Here is a 16,608-nt window from a genome sequence, read left to right as displayed (position 1 = left end):
TCCACAGTTAGTGTCAGCCCTTTGCAGAGTATCCGTGTTGTCAATGAAAATGAGCTTTCTGAGGAGAGATAACAGGACTTAAACTGATCCAGCCAAGAAGGCTAAACCACAGGAAGGTCTCTTCTAAGCTTCAAAAGAGTGTTCCTGGCTCTAGTTCCTGAGTAAAAAAATCCACGCCCTGGTAGTGTCTATGCATATTTTAACTCAAAAAAGGAAGGTTCTGAGGCCCAAGCATGGTGAATGTGATAAGGGATCAGTAGGTAGGGGACAGAAAGTCACTCTTGGCTTCAAAGTCTTCTGAGTGGGCCCTGGGAAATAACCTATCATATGACATTCAGTAGACTGAAGACTTGTGGAATCATTTTCCCAAGAAGAATTACCCAGCAGAAACCACCACCCACAGCTTCTTCTTGGCAGCTGCTCCTGATTTCTCCCATCATGCCCTTTGGTGAGGTGGAGAGAAAGCCGCCCAGCTGTCTCTACTGTGCAAAGGCAATCTCTTTGCATGTGGGAAAACTCTAACAATCACCAGGGGACTGTCTTTCCTTTTCAAAAATCTGTTTATTGTTATTTTCTAATCCCTTGCCCTTAATACATTTTCTTTTCAAAAGAGAACTGTTGCCAATAAAATAAAACTTGGACAGACCCATTGAAGTACAATAAAAGAATATTTCTGTTTTGTTGAGAATTTGTATGGGCTGTATTCATTTCAGTAAATTATTTTTCTGGGAGTGACCGAGATTTCCCAGGAGTGGGGATTTGTGAGAGTAAGAAATTCCAAGAGACAAAGTCAGTCTTCTGTAGTACTGTAGAGCAGAAAGATGCTGTGGATATGAATCACACATTCAGTAAAGTATTATATGACCCTGACTTGGTAATTATCATTTTTCCAATTACTAATACATAGCAGGCCATTTGGTGAATTATTTTAAAATTGAATTTGATTCACTATTTGAAATCTCCTTTGAGTAAAGGATTCTACATCAGTTAAAATTCAAAACATTAGGCTGTAACTGAACTAGAATTTCAGATTTTTCACCAGCCCACAGTCTAGAGTCTGCTATAGTCTTATGGTGCTGGCTGACAAAGTAGATCTTTTGGCTGGAGTAGGAGACAGATTTTAAATACGTCTTGTTGTCTGTTTACATCCAGGTGCTACCTTGTAGCATGATTAATAAAAATCTAGAGACAGAAATTGGGGTTCAATTTTAAGGTCAGAAAAGCAAAACAGCCAGCCACTGGCTCTTCTCTCTACTTCAGTCCAAAAATGGTGATCCTGCCTACAGGAATCCTCCAAATGAGCCTGAGCCTGAAACCTGTCTCCTCCTCCTTTATATTCTACTCTAGTGCTGGGATTAAAGGTGTGTGCCACTACCACCTGGTTTCTATGGTAAACTAGTGTGGCTACTGAGTTTAGAGTGTGGGCCACCACTGCCTGGTCTGTAAGGCTGATCAGTGCAGCTGTTTTACTCTCTGATATTCAAACAAGCTTTGGTTACTAAAATACAAGTGAAATATCACCGCATTGCCTTCCGTAGAAGGTGTCCTGTGTTTAGAAAACAGACCTCCTTCTTGCTAATCCGTACAAGCAAACAATCTGTCCTTTACCAAACATCCAAAGGGCAGAGTTTCATTATTCTGTGATGAGAATTCACTGTGGTCTATGTCCTTGGTTAAGTGCTTTGCATATGCTACTGTGGCTAAGTAATTTTATTTCTCAAGGATTATGATGCTAGTTATAAAAGGCCATTAGAAAATTAGGGGTGGAGCCATTTACTTCCTTTATTATATCAGTGTTCTGTCTATATGTGTGTTTGTTCACCATGTTCATGCATGGTGTACAGGAAGGTCAGAGGAGGGTGTCAGGTCTCCTGGAACTGGAGTTACATTTTTTATTATCAATAATCAACATTTATATATCTGTATATTTTGACTACTTATTGCTTATTAAAACTGTGAAATAGTTATTAATGTCTTGTAATTTCATCAATACTTTACTTTCCTTGACTTCTGTATCATAATAACAGAGATGAATTGTTTAAATATTTACCCTCATAATTCTAGAAGCAGGGAAGAATAAATTCAAGGAGTGCACAGATTCAATATCTACTGAGGGTCAATTTCTGATTTGTAGATGATCCTTCTAGCTGTGGAAAATAAGAGGCAAACTTCCCCACTCTGGTTTCCCCACAATGTCATGCTCTTTTATGACCTGACCGAGGTGCCCACAAGTCCTTACTTCCCAATTCCATTATATTTGTGATTGAGTTTCAAAATATGAATTTTGTAGGACTTAACCATTCTGATTGTGCCCCTAAGTGAGCATTTCCCCCAAAGAAACAAAATTGGAACAGGCAATTTGGTTGTAGATTTTACTTCTCCATGCTGTTGAGGTCCCTAGTGTAGCCTTACTTGGGCTCACAGGAAGTTCTTCATGTTTCAGTGTGGCAGAACTTTCCCTTCACCGTAGCTATCTGAATGTCCCCATTCACTGTAGCCACTCAAACACCCAAGATTAAGAGATGGGGTAAGGACAAGGACCTTCCAGTCTCAGCTTAAACTTCAAGCCATCTTAAAAGAAGCGTGTTCATAATATGATATTCTGAAGTGATTGTAAAGCCAGAAGGCATGTTTGGCACAACTGTCATTCAGATCATTAGGGTCAAAGGAAGAAAAAAGCCAGAGCCATATGAAGGTGATTCAGTGTCATTCATTGGCCCCTACCTTGGTGCTGGGTCATTAAAGGATTTGTGTTCTAACAATGGAATTTATATTCAGTGTTGTTTTGGTAATATAAACTGTTGCAGCTTAGGATGTTGCCATAAAATAACTAAATGGCTTAAACAGGAATTTATCGTTACATCTCTAGAAGACCAACCTCCCAGCTCAGTCAGGCTCTGAAGAGCATCATCTTCATAGTAAACTGTTGAGTTCTCACAGTCTTTTTAATGGGGCAGGGCAGGGAAGAGGAGGGAGAATTTGAGTTTTAACCCAGTACCTCCAAAGGAAACAATGATAAAATCCTTACCTGATTGTTCCTAATTTACCAGTGGCATGTGTTCATCCTTTCTCTGACCTTGAAAGGACACTGCTAGATGTGCACAAGGGAAGAACATGAAGGATTGCAGATAAGCCACACACTGACACAACACAGAGAGCCCAACTCATTTGTTTTCTTTGACAGTGCTTTGCCATGCAGGATTGAAAGAGAAAAGACCATCAGTAAAGCAAATAGCTCAAATGGAGCTATAAATCAACTCCATCCCCATCACCGTATTTACTCAAAGGAAGACATAGCTGATTCAGGTCCTTGCAGCTCAAAAATACATTTTTTTGTCATGTAAAGAAAGTAGCAGCTAACTCAAGGAAACAGAACACTTTTCTCAAAAGCAGCACTTTATAATGTCATTGATTTTCAAGACAACATCAAATATTTCTGAGACTTAATAAAGTGCAGTGTATTTTCTTTTATGAGAGTGTGTGCAATCTTTGTTACCCCGTGTGCTTCACATTTAAGATGGAGAGTATCATAATAAGACCATGTAAGTGGATCCTGATCCAAATTACAAAACCTCTGATTATATTGCCACACTCCACACTCACATCTTTTGACTTAAGTAATGCTACTTTATACTTACTTACTACATTTTTCTATTTATATACATATGCACAGTATAACATGATTTGCGGGAGGGAGGACAGGAATGGCAAGGGTTTCTAAGTTGGTCTGAAGAAAAAGTGTAGAGGTAGAAGGCTGGGGAATCTTAGGAAGTCATTGAAACTGGATTTTGCAGTTTCTTAGGTCAGGTCCTAGTTCTATTTCTACTCTACACCCAGGGCACTGGGGACAGCCAGCTTCAGAGAAGGAGGCAGGATAGTGATATATATATATATATATATATATATATATATATATATATATATATATATATATACATAGAAAGGGACTAAAATTATGTTACAGTTGAAGATAAATTTGAGAAATGGGGCTCAGTAAACACATTTACAACCATGCCTGGAAGCTTCACAGTTTTTAGCCTCAGAAGGATCATTTGGGGCCAGGGATAGGGCTGAGTGATATATCTTGTCTAACGCACCTGCACTCCAGGCTTTGAGCCTCACCATGGGAAAGGATACTTTTCTTGGAAAGAATTATGCATTTGGCTAGGTAATAGAGCTACAATTGGAGACCTCTAAATTACGGTTGCTGTTAGAAAATAACCTTTCTTTGTATTTTAAGGTGGTGGCACATTATTTGACATTAAAGAACCGAACTTTATATTCAGATAAAATAAAGGTTAAAGATAAGAAGCAACGACAAGATTCCCAGTATGACACTGTGTACACATCTCAAGGAGAGCGGTCATGATGAAACCACCTTGGAACATGATAGAAAAGCAGATCTTTGGGTTTTCTTCCAGATGTATGGATTCTTTGGGATGCCACCAAGTCTTCATGTAAACCACCTTCCCAGATAACCTTCATGCAGGATGAAGCCCTGTAAGCACCATCCCCCAAAATGGCGATGTTTAGTGTTGTGTTGGTTACAACACTGGAAGACAAGCTGCCTTGTGATTATCGCGACTGTGAAACAATTCTCTTACCATGTGGAGTATTAAGCAAAGGGTTCAGAGCTTTGAGGCAAGTGTGCTAAGTTTTCTCCTGAACTGAACTAAATCACAGTTAATTGAGACAAGGTCAAGCAGGTTTCTTCTCAAAGACAGATATGAAACATTTGTGACAACATTTCTTCCTTGTCAGTATACTTACAATGAAGGAAGGGTTATTTTGTTGTGCCTTTTGGCCACTGGGATTATTATCAGTCTCTGAGGATACTATATAAGAAAAGGATAGGCAACAAAAAGGATTCCGGGTAGTTAGTTCACAGTTAGAGGAATCAGGATAGACTCAGTAGCAGAGGCGTGTGACCCTTCCCTGTAGAGCACTAATACCAAATGAAGCAGTTATAGCTAGATTGTCCTTGTCTGTGCTTCACTTGAGTTTGGTTCAGTGGATAAAGACAGATGCTTCTAGCATTGGATCCCAAGACCATGCATGTGTTCAGGATTCAGAAGTTCACAAGAAATACATGGAGCAAGTGAGATGCTATTTCCTGCAAGCAAGCATTTCTTGTCTTATAAGAACATGCATACCCAGAATCATATATCATATATAAAAAAGAAGGAAGAAAAAGGAGCATGTGGAGTAAAATGCAATTAATTGCAGAAAAAAATGTATTTCAAGAGAATGATATTTGAAAAATTATGGCAGTAGTGTAGAGTGATGCACGTTCTTAATTAAAAAAGAGAAAATGATGAGAACATGTGCAAGTTACATATTATTGACAGATATTCATAGTTTAATATGAAGCAGCATTTTGAAATCTTGGCTATGTATGTATGTATGTATGTATGTATTTGAAGTAAGAGGTTGTGCTATGTGTTGACAGATGTTTAGCAATATTCTTGAACACTTACCAGTAACAGTAAACACTCCACTTCCCTTTCAGGACAGTCTCCAGATTGGCTTAAGGAATTAAATGGTACTTGGTTTAGAACCAGTTATGTATGCATAGAGTTCAGGTCTTCTAGAAGAGAACCTCTTAAGAATGATTTTGAATACCTGGGAGTAACAGAAATGTCACCCTTGATCCCAAGAGTCAGATATGAGATGCCATGTTTGTTAGTACCCGCCTATTCACTGACGCAAATGCAGAACAATATTAATACTTCTTTTTTTCCGGAAATGTTCTGTTTTTCAAAAGAAGTACCAAAGGAGAAGTTTACACAAGCTGGCTAACCACTTCTCATTCTTGCTGGTATCACATGGTTTATTACATTTGAAATTGCAATTCCTCCTGAGGGTTGGGGGAGGACGCTAAAGGAACAAAATGGCTGCAGAGACTGTGTTTTCAGTATTCCAATTAGTAAGTCTTGAGAGAAGAGAAAGGTTTCAGACACAAATATCTGGAGACCCTGATGGAACTGATTTCTGAATAATTGCCCAAGATATGCAAACAATATATCTCATATGGTAGAGTCTGTCTTAGTAAAGGAAGACTGACGGCTTCTCTGGAGTGGTAATTCTCAAAGGGTCAATTCTAGTTCCTTGGCCTTATCACCAGTGTACATAAGTAGGACAGGAGAGGGGCAGCTTTATGTAAGTTTTGGAGGAACTTCTAATGTGTCATGAGCTTTGAAAATTATGTATTACAGTTGCATTATCTGATCATTAACCAGTTCAGAGTCAAGGTTGTTACTGAAACCTTCTAATGGACAAAGTTAAAAGGTGAAATAAAAATTTGAATCAAGTACTTGGCAATTCTAAAAACAGAAATAATAACAAAAAATAAAAATTGTGATATAAAATATAAAAATAGAATATAAAATACACTGATCTAGTAGTGTGAAATTTAAATTATCTTATAATAAGAATAATCTTATAAAAATCACTTATAAATGGAGACTGTGGTTTTGTTTTCCTGCTGTGTTAATTGCAGCACTGGTTGGTCAATGGCTTAGGTGTATTCCTAGCTAGCTCTTACATCCTAAATTAAGCCATTTATATTAATCTATGTATCACCACAAGGCTGTGGCTTACAGGTAAGTTTCCCACATTTTCTCCTTTGGCAGCTACGTGGCATCCCCCTGGACTTCTTCTTTCCTCATCTATTTCCGCTTGGATTTCTTGACTTGCTATATTCTGCCATGCCATAGACCAAAGTAGATTCTTTATAAACCAGTGGTAATAAAACATAATATTCACAGCATGCAGAGGGGATTCCCACATCAGTCACTAACTTTCTCTGTTAATGTGCAAGATTCAAAGAGGGTATTTAAAGGAGAAACTTGTTTTCCTTGTTCAGTTAATGTTAGCTAGTCACATTTGTGAGATTTATAGGTGTAGTATCTGACATTCTTACACAATCTCACAAGGAACTCCTTCATCTCTACCATCTTACAATCATTCTGCTCCCCCTTCTGCAGTGTTTCCTTAACCTTATGTAGGAAGTCATTTTGTAGATGTAGCCATTGGAACTGGGCTCCATAATCTGCATTTTGATTGATTGTAGTTTTTTTAATGGTCTCTACCTGTTGTAAAGAGAAGTTTTTTTTAATGAGGGGTAGGGCCTACGTTTATCTGCAGATGTAAGGACAAATATTTAGGATATAATTAGGGATTACACCAAAGTAGATCACCCTGTACAAAGCACTGCAGGCAACTAGAAAATGCTGGGAGTAAAAGACAGCAAACCAACTGGTTTTCTAATATGACTCGGCATTGAAATGAAAATACACATACAAGAGATATTGCTCAGAATGTGTAGATTATATTTAGAAATATATATTACTACTGCATATATGTAACATATATACATATATAGTGTGTGTGTATGTATGTGTGTAACAACAATTAATGAAAAAACAGGCTAGAGATGTGAAAGAGAGCAAAAAAATGTATATGAGAGGTTTTGGAGGGATGAAAGAGGAAAGAGAAATGATACAATTATAATCTGAAAAATAAAAGAAATTGTTTTTAAAATGGTGACTCATTAAAAATAAATCCAGCCTGGAGGTGGTGGTGCACACTTTTAATGCAAACACTCAGCAGGGAAAGGCAGGCCGATCTCTGAGAATTCAAGGCAGCCTGGTTTGCAGAGCAAGTTCTAAGACATCCTGAGCTGCTACACAGAAAATCCCTGTCTCAAAAACAACAGCAGCAACGACAAAAATATATATCTGTATCTGGGAGCTGAAATTCTCTAAACTTGTCTAGAGTGTATGTGACAAAGAAATAAGGAAATTATAGTTTGAGTTCTCTTTTCAAGGAGAAACAGAACCTCTAGGAAAACAGATGTATGTTGGGAGGAGAATTAAGTCGTTATAGAAATGAATGAATGAAGGGTGCCAACCTGGGAAGGACAAACCAACTGAACAACAGCTGCAAAAATGTCCCTTCAGCTGAACAGAAAGCAGCTCATAACGTCTCCACGCTCTCGGCTGCTGTTGTTTTGGAAGAGACTGTCAACGGGAACTGATACTTGGGCGGACCCATAGTGCAATGAAAGTCATCCATAACTGGGGAGAAAACTTCCGCATTTGTTAGCGTGTAAGAACTACAGGAAGAAAGACCCGGGGTAGTCGTCTGAAGTCTGCTTCAGCAAGCAGATTTCAAGAACCCCGGTGAGGAAATAGTCATGACACAGCAGCGCGAGACATCTGGAAGGGAAGTCTACCGGAAAGACGGCAGCGCTCGTAGAAAACAGAAAGCAGTTGGCATTGTAAAGCAGCAAGTGGCCTCAACAACAAAGGACGTGATTTTTAAAATTACAGAGCTGCGCAGAGAGCTTGCTAGAGTGGTCAGATTTTTCCTGTTTGGCACAGCAGTCTCCCCTTCTTTATAGGATGAATTCCAAGATTCGCAGGGGGAATTATGAAACCATAGACATCTCCTAACCCTCCATATACTACATTTCCTATACGTATCTACCTACGAACTAGTTTAATTTATAAAGCAGGTACAGCAAGATACTCTCAATAATTAATAAGAAAGCAACATTATCAGCGATCTCTCGTAAAAGTCACATGAATGCTGCTAATTTGAAAACTGAGGTAACTATAAAGTGACTAATTCTAGAAATTGTGATCTCTGTTTTGATTTGGTTATAAAATGTTCAAAGAGTCCATGTGTGAAATGCCCGTGCTCCAGCTGCTGGAGTTGAGACATGACTGGATAGTAAGGATGCTCATGTAATTACTGTGTAACCCAGCAACCGTCCCTGAGTAAGCAATTTATGGAGAACTCTTCGCCTCCTGCTTCTTATTCTTACAAAGTTACAAAACCACAGTTAACCTCAGCTTTCAACAGCAGGGCAATGACTAATTCTTCTGGAGTGTTCACTGTAGGCCAGATCCTGAAACACTTTTTATACAAATATATATGATTGTAGACACTTTATTTTTTATAAGAAATAATCTAGGTTGGGCACTGCCAAATCCTCAAGTGGAAATCATCATAATGGAACAGATTTTAATTTTATATAGAGATAAATTCAGAAGCATTTGGAAAGAAGTAATTTGAAATGGAATGGTCAAAAATGAAAAGGAATGTTCGAAAATTCAAATGACCAGATCACACAATCTACAGCTGGGGTTTTTGACAAGAATAGTTTATATCCCTTGGTATCTATCCAGTGTTTCAGCGCTGTCAAATAAAAACTGAATCAACCACGTCTTACTTCATTTCACATGATAAAGTCCCATGATTATGCTAATTGGTGTAAGCTAAATTTAAAAAGCAGTGAACTCTGGCTACTCTGAAAGTGTGGCCATTCAGCAAAGATGACATTTTGTTGAAGCTGTGCCAATGCATAAGCAAAATCCTTGTTTGAATTGTTTTATTCCAGTTTGAATCTGAGCGTGATTCATGATATGCACAAAATTAATCAATGTAGACACCTTTAAAAATATTCTTAAGAAGATGTTACTTTTGATGACCGTACCCAGGCATGAGAACTAAGGCAATGAACTCTGTGTGGAATAAGAATGAAGGTTATTAATGATTGCATGGCTAGTCTACAATACACAACCTTCTATATATTTACAACTATGACTCTATTCTATCCTTAACCACATACTACATATTATTGTATCTTCTTGACAGATGGGGACAATAATCTTTTCAAACAGTAAGCTATGTGGCCCAGGCTTACATATATCTGTCTTAGTTATAGTACTATGACTGTGAAGAGACACTCTGACTAATTCTTATCAAATTGGCAATTATCATCACAGAAATCAATTAATTGAAGACTTGCTAACTGTCTCAGAGGGTTAGACCATTGTTGCCATAGTGGGGATAGGGTGGCAGGCAGTCATTGTGCTGGAGACTGAGGGTTTTCTATCCTGATCTGTATAGGCAGCAAGCAGAGACAGAGAGACTGAACCTGGTGTCGAATTTTGAAACCTCAAACTCCGCCCCAGTGATACATTTTCTCCAACAAAGTCACACCCACTCCAAAAAAAAAAAAAAAAAGACCATATCCTCTACTTCTTTTAAACCTTCTCAAACAGTTCCCCATCTGGCCCTAAGCTTGTAAATATATGCGCTTGTGGAGGCCTTTCTCATTCAATGTGATTTCCATGAGATTAAGTTGGGGTTCAGCTAAGAAGTGCATGGGCTCTCCACTACCATGAAATAATGCTTTTGGGTTGGGAACTCTTAACATTTACTTTTGAACTGCTTTTGCATGAATTTGCGTGAAATGTTTTCCTCCAAGGAATGTGGACCTTTTGTGTACTGCTGAAGCATTTTTATGGGATTCTATGTTCAAAACAGCTTGGAAAAATGAGAGCACATTTTTATGAAAATTTCAATTTTGTCATAGTGCTTTCAAACAGAAATATAATTATTAAGATTATTTTTCGATTTCATCTTTTATAAATTGTATAGTTGATTGTTTTTCTCTTAAATGCTTCAAGATTAGTTCTTGGCTCTATCACTTACCAGTTTTATAGCATTGCATGATGTTCTAATGTTCTCTATTTTGGTCTTCTCTACTGTGTCACGTTAACCTTAGCAGTACTGACAGTGTACGATGATTCTTGAAATTGGCATATGTACATAAGAGAGGTGGGCAGCTCAGCACATGTGGGGAACAGAGGACAAGTTTCAGGACACACAATAAAAACATTAAAATAAGTTATGAAGTTCACACCAAGTGTTAGCATAGTGACTAGTATTTAGCTGATGGTCAAATAGATGCAATCTAGCTGTTGTTGTAAAATAAAATTTTATTCTAGTTAGTGTCTTTGCAAAATATGAAAATAGAATATGACTGAGACTTTTAGCTGTCCTCACCAGTCTAAAGCCTTGATGTGTCAAGGCAGATGGCATTGCTTGTTTCTCTAACAGCCACTTCAAAGCCTATGCCTGCCTCCTATGGGGAAGGTACATAATGGCAGTCAGTCAATGTGCACAGTCTCCCTTGCAGCTAGAGAATGGGCACATGGCCTCTCCTGACTCCTGATGGAACCTGAAGACAAAGTTTCTGAAACCTACGTCTGAGTTTCTCTACTGGGATTTGTTTCTTCCTTAAAAAGGAAGCAGGAGAGAAAAAGTTGCTGTCTCTTAATCTTTTGGAGTAGCAGGATATGCTGCCCAGAACAGTGGGAGTAATCTTATGATGACTGAAAAGACTGAGCCTACGACCGGGGGATGTGTGTCAGGGGCTGCTGCAACTAAGTCCCACAAATGACCTGGCTAGAAACAACAGGAAGTTTTCCCTCACAGCTCAAGTCTAGAGATCTGAAATCAAGGTAGCAATAGGGCCACATGCATTCTAAAATCTGTGGATAAAGTTTCTCCACACGCTTCAGCTTATAAATACATCCTGTGCCTTGAAGTGGTCTTCTGTTTTTGTGTGATCATGCCAGACCTTCTGTTGAGCAGGCTTTGTGTCTAACCTTCCTTATTATTATCACTTATTATTATTATTTTTCATGGAAGGAAGTACTCATATTATAATATAGGTTAATAGTTTCACTTTAGATTAGTGACTCTGTTAAAGATAACATGACATACGATCCATGTTATCAAAATCAGTTTAAGTCATGATTTTTCTGAAAAAGAAATTTTCCAACTAAAGCAATGCTTATGTTCAGTTCCTAGCACTGACATCAAGCAGTTCATAGTGACCTGTAAGTCATTGTATGAACTCCGTGGGCACCTGAATTTATGCTTGCTCTCACCTGTACACATGCACACACACATGCACGCATGCACACACTCATGCACACATATAATTAAAAATATAATAAATCTTAAAAAAGAAACACGATCAATTCATAGAATAAACTTTTGAGAGCTGATTTTGATATCATCTAATGCAATTATGGAGTCAGACCTGTTTTGCTTTATGATCAACATTCTTTTTAAAACATAAGCACCTTTATTGTCTTTTCCATTATTTTTTTTATTCTTGCTCTCATTCTCCATCTAATAGGACTATGTGTTCTTTTCATTCTCTTCACTCTTTTCAGACAGCATCCAGGCTTTCCGTGGTGATGAGAGTGGGACCCAAGGCATCTGCAAGTGTCAGGGATGCCAGTGGCCCACCGAGACCCATCTCAGAGCCACTAGGTTGTACAATTCTCTCCCGTGCTGTTAGGTTCTGCACTATTATCTTGCCTGCTTTCAGCCTGATGATTATGCCTCCCTTAGAAATCTCGCAATGTCTGTTTGGGGTACCTTTAAGTAGAATGTCACCCCAGCGACACCTTCATGTCATTCTGTCAGCAACTTCCATTAACTACAGCCAAGCGAGTATCTGCTGGGCTGTGGGAAAGAGACAATTTCTCGATTGTGGCAAACTTTGGTTGTTTTAACAGCCCTAAATTCTTTTATAGAATCCAGCTGAAGGAAGCTATTGCTTTTCATCTGGTCCTAGAGTGTGTGTTGTCCATATGCCAGCTTTCTGCACTGGAGCATTTACCTTTAGAAGACCGCCTGCTACTTTTATGCCAGTAGAAGTGTTATTAAATACAACTTCAAAGTCAGATAAACAATTCATTTTGTGGCACATTCGGGGCTAAAGAGTTTTGTGAATGTCAAATTGCTTCAAACAGGTTCACTCCAGGGAACCTTTCTTGGTTTTTATCTACTCTCGGCAGCTAATTCCGGAATGTAAAGCTGTCCTACACTTGTGAACCAATTTTATATCATCTATATTCTATTATTTTCCTTAGCATTTAAAAAAATCTCACCAACAGAAAAGGAATTCTATTCAGTCTTTTTCATCATATTTCAGCAGAATGTCTCCTTTGTAGAATGTGAAACATTTCTTCAAAAAAGGTTTTAGTAAATAGAATTTCTCTTCTGTGTAACAAAGTGCACTCAACTGTTTAGAGATGAAGCAGTGACTTTCAGCAGTAGCATGTCTCACAGCTGACTGTTAGATCCCATCATCTGATAGTTTGCAAATCAAATTATACTTTGCCCCTGGTGTTGTCTTCTTAGTGAAATATGGAACGGGTACAGAATAAAGGAGAATTTGGGTTATACAGTCAGATAGAGGGAGAAGTAAGAGGAAAGTCAAAAAAGTGCAAGCAGTTGGCAGGACTGGCTTGTGAGCCAGTGAGTGGAAAACAGAATTCACAGACAAGTAAAATGGATCACAGAGAGTAAAGGCTGTCTCTGTGTCACAGAGCAAGCAAGAGTTAATTACCTCTTGATTGTCTTGCCTGTGTTTTGTTTATCACACACATGGTTGTGATCAGACCCATTCTTTTCTTTTCTTTCTTTCTTTCTTTCTTTCTTTCTTTCTTTCTTTCTTTCTTTCTTTCTTTTTAACCTACGTACCCTCTTCTTATAAGTACAGATCCATAGAACTTGTTTTTCTTTTTTTTTTTTAAATTAGAACACCTGGAGACAGAGGATGGAGTTGATAGAGTTTCAGTTTGTTTTTCACCCTGTAAAATGAGCATTCTAAGGTCCAGTAACTTTCCTTTAAGAATAGTAACGTTAAGATTAAATATTGCTCTGCATGGCAAACATAAAGATTAAACAGAGAATGGACAAAAGAGTTTTGCTGCAGTCTGGCAATAAAAGTTGAAATTATTATTAGATTTTTTTTAGAAAAGGGTGCATAAATTTATATTGATCCGTGCACAAAACATGAAAGATGATAAATGACCAAAGTCTCCATAATTTCATCTTTTATTACTTATGCTCCATTCTTCAAGTCATTTTTCAAATCTTCTTATATTTGCATTGGGACTACAAAAGGGAAATAAAGGACCCTTATCTAAAGACTCTGAGATTCTGAGATATTTTAGTAATGGAAAGCTGCCACCGTTTCTTAGCAATCAACTGTGACATCTTCTTAGAACAAATCAATTCTTCTTGCTCAAACAATGTCAAACACGTGTATGGTGTTCTAATAATATCATTAATTTTTCTTATAATCACATTTTTATTAGAACACAAGCATGATGCAAATGGTTCAAATGACAGGTAGGCATGCTTTTATTGTCTGATTTATCGTCTTTAATCAATCAACACATTCTGCTATGTGTGTCTTCAACTTCTATTTAATCCCATTGCTACAGTTTCAGCTTAATTCTCCATTAAAATAGTTCTCTTGGGGAATGAGACCTAAACACAGGTAACAGACTAATCTTTTCACCTTCTTCCACTGTGGCTTCCAGGAAATAAATTCAGGTTATTAGCTTTGTCTAGCAAGATTTTTTTTTCCCCTCTACTGAACCATCTCACTAGCTCACTGTATAAGGTTCAGGAGAACATTATCAAAATGTTTGAGTCACAGAGAGTTTTGAAAGTAATATGCTTCTGGTTTTGAAGAAGGAGGAAGGGGCTGTGAGATAAAAAATGTCGATGACTTCTAGACTCTGGAAATGCAATAAAACTGAGCTTTCTCTGGGGTTTCTAGAGTACTTGCTAGTAGCATGATTTTAGAAGATAAAACCACGCACGATTTTTGAACTCTAAAACTATAGGCCATATACACTTTCAGATTTAGGAGATGATGCCAAAATAATTTATAATATAACTGAATCAGTTTATGCTATCACCAACTGAAATAAGATTATATTTTTGTAATGCAAATTCTTGATAATACAGTGCTATTTATCTTTTCTATTTTTGCCTACCACCCTGCTTACTAAGGAAACAAATCTGTGTTGCTGTCATGTTTAAAGCATGTTCTAGCAGTCATCGAAAGCAAACATAGCTACCTGGAAGCAATGTCTAGCTATTCACATACTTCAAATGGAAAGGGGTCCTGGAATAGGATGGTGAGTATGGCAAAGTTTGATGCCCTTAACTGGAAAAAACCCAGATTACTCTAATACACTGTTAGTACAAATATGGGAATTTCTTGCCACACAGTGGTAACTACAAGTTTGATAGAAATAATTAAAATTTTAAAGCTATTTTTTCCACAGATGTAGAAAAATAACTTTTAAGTTCACATGGAAGCATAAAACATTACAAAAAACCCAAACAATCTTGGGAAGAAAAACAAAACTGGAGGAGTCACATTGTATGACTTCATAGAACATCACAGTTTTAATCAATTCGTCATTATATTGCTATGTAAATAGATGTCTTGCCCAGTGGTATAGTAGCAGGCTATTTGTTGGTTCCTGGCTGCTCAGACCCAAAATAATCACACAGAAACTGTATTAATTGAATCACTGTTTGGCCCATTTGTTTTAGCTTCTTACTGTCTAACTCTTACATACTAATTTAACCCCATTTCTATCAATCTGTGTATGGCCACATGGCTGTGACTTACCAGCTAAAGTTCTGATATCTGTCTCTGGCTGGGCTACATGGTATCTCTCTGACTCTGCCCTTCTTTCTCCTACTATTCAGTCCAGTCCTCCCCACCTAGCTCTTCTTTGCCCCAACCAGCTCTGCTATAGGCTCAAAACAGTTTTTTATTTATTAATGGCAATCACAGCATACAGAGAAAAACCCACATCACCTCCCCTTTTCTGTTTAAATAAAAAAGAATGTGTTAACTTTAACATAGTAAAATTACATATAACAAAACAGATATCAAACAAAAATTAAAGTTACAATATTTAGATCTACTTTATCTTTTATCATAACTAAGGAAAATTATAATTATTACTATCTATTTATTCTTCAACTCCATAAAGACTCCAGAAGGATATAATATTACCTAAGTAAACAGAACGTACATTGTAAGCAATCTCCAACACTCCAAAAATGACAGAGACATCTTGCTGCCTGGACAGTGATCCAAAGTTCTTCTGTACTGTTGGGGCATCTATCTTCAGCCTACTGGTCCATAGTATCTGTGTCCTGCAGAATGTCTAGCAGACTCTTTCATAAAGCAGAAATCCCAAAAGATCATCTTACCTTTAGACAAGTTCGGCAGTCATTTCTCTGTGGGTCCTACATGTCCAGTTCATCAAGCAGTCAAGGCAAGAGCAGTTTCTTGCCCAAATGCCTAACCAAAGACATAAGGACCCCCTTCAATGCCCATATTCCTCTTGAAGTAGATTGGATATGCCCTGCCAGGAGATGTGTCTCAGTGTCACGATAAGTCCTAAGTTCTTAAAACATTTTAAATGCCATATTCTGTAGTCTTTGAAAGATTTGAAGAATGCCTATCTGATTGAAATATATATCTGTCCATCTAGAAAATCTAACTAACATGACTACAAGCTTCTTGTCTATTAAAGATGACTATCTATTAACCTATATTTCTTAATTATACATTACATTTTTAAATGAACTGCACAATCACAATCAAGAGCAGAAATACACATATGACAAAATTGACCTTAAATTTGCATCAATAAACCAAGATCCATACCAATGCAAATCTCTACAGCATATCCCCATTTATACATTAAAAAAACATTTATAAACAAAATTTGGGAATTTGGGTGTTTACTCTCCAAACTGCTTCCTATTGTTTATTGGGTAAAGTGATTTTTTGTGGGGTGTCCAAGGCGACCTGTCAGGGAGTCTTGGTCCATCAAATCATATTTGTCTGGAAGCAATCCACAGATTCTTATTTTGTGGAAACAAAAGAAGAACCTCTTTTCCAAT

The sequence above is a fragment of the Myodes glareolus genome, chromosome 24, assembly GCF_982192425.1.
Source record: "Myodes glareolus chromosome 24, mMyoGla1.1, whole genome shotgun sequence".
NCBI lineage: Eukaryota > Metazoa > Chordata > Mammalia > Rodentia > Cricetidae > Myodes > Myodes glareolus.
The sequence above is the reverse complement of the archived record's forward strand: the minus strand, read 5'-3'. Positions refer to the sequence as shown.